This window comes from Heterodontus francisci, unplaced genomic scaffold, assembly GCF_036365525.1.
Source record: "Heterodontus francisci isolate sHetFra1 unplaced genomic scaffold, sHetFra1.hap1 HAP1_SCAFFOLD_286, whole genome shotgun sequence".
Lineage (NCBI taxonomy): Eukaryota > Metazoa > Chordata > Chondrichthyes > Heterodontiformes > Heterodontidae > Heterodontus > Heterodontus francisci.
This window is the reverse complement of record NW_027141006.1, coordinates 1,096,107-1,097,178: the sequence shown is the minus strand read 5'-3', so window position 1 is coordinate 1,097,178 and position 1,072 is coordinate 1,096,107. Positions and strand designations below refer to the sequence as shown.

The 1,072-nt window shown below is 50.3% G+C and overlaps 1 non-coding gene across 1 annotated transcript; it reads left to right on the top strand.

Annotated features, from left to right (window-relative positions):
- The first annotated feature begins 667 nt into the window (after positions 1 to 667).
- On the top strand, positions 668 to 750 carry trnal-cag (transfer RNA leucine (anticodon CAG)). The gene has a single exon. It is a non-coding gene; the product is annotated as a tRNA-Leu (tRNA).
- The last annotated feature ends 322 nt before the right edge of the window (positions 751 to 1,072 follow it).

The window sequence follows — 1,072 nt, the reverse complement described above, 5'->3', positions numbered from 1 at the left end:
ACTAGAAGGGGAGATGTGTGAGCAGAGAAACAGAGCGAAATCCAGAGAGGGAACTGAAAACACACCTGGACAGATGTGAAACAGGTAAATCCACTGTTCCAATAACTCCATCTCTGACTCCCTCCTGAGAGTAACCAGCCCTTTCACAGAGACTGTGAGTGGCTCTGAAAAGAGCCTTTGGTTTATTAGATGACATTTTGGCCGCTTTACTTTTTCTGGGAGCTCTTGAGTGCTGGTTTTCTTGGGCAGCAGCACGGCCTGGATATTAGGCAGCACCCCGCCCTGAGCGATGGTCACTCCTCCCAGCAGCTTGTTGAGCTCCTCATCGTTGCGGACGGCCAGCTGCAGGTGTCTGGGGATGATGCGGGTCTTCTTGTTGTCCCGGGCCGCGTTACCGGCCAGCTCGAGGATTTCAGCGGTCAGATACTCGAGCACAGCAGCCAGATCGACCGGGGCTCCGGCACCCACACGCTCAGCATAGTTACCCTTTCTCAGTAGCCTGTGAACACGGCCCACCGGGAACTGCAGTCCAGCCCGGGAGGAGTGAGACTTGGCCTTGGCCCGAGCTTTCCCGCCGGTCTTTCCTCTTCCAGACATTTCCACAATCTCACAAATACTTTCACAAAGAATGAATAATTTCCTTAGCATTGATAGTGCATCGCAGGCAGTCAGGATGGCCGAGCGGTCTAAGGCGCTGCGTTCAGGTCGCAGTCTCCAGTGGAGGCGTGGGTTCGAATCCCACTTCTGACAAGTTGTGTTTTGACTGAACTGGAGGCGTTTTGGAGCAGCGGGAAAGAGCAAAGAAAAAGCAGGAAAGAACCTGGACAAACAAAATAACAATGGACCCAAAGATGTTGCCTTCAAACATGAGAGTGAGAGGCAACTGAACAAACAGCAGGGCACATAAAATATCAAAAATGTAACGTTTGTATCGGGGTGGAAGATGTTGCCAATATCTTTAATGAATACTTTACTGTTTTCCCGAATGAGAGGGTGATGCAGATATTGTTATTAAGGAGGAGGAGTGTGAAGTATTGGACGTGATAACTTAAGGAGAGAGGAAGTCTTAATG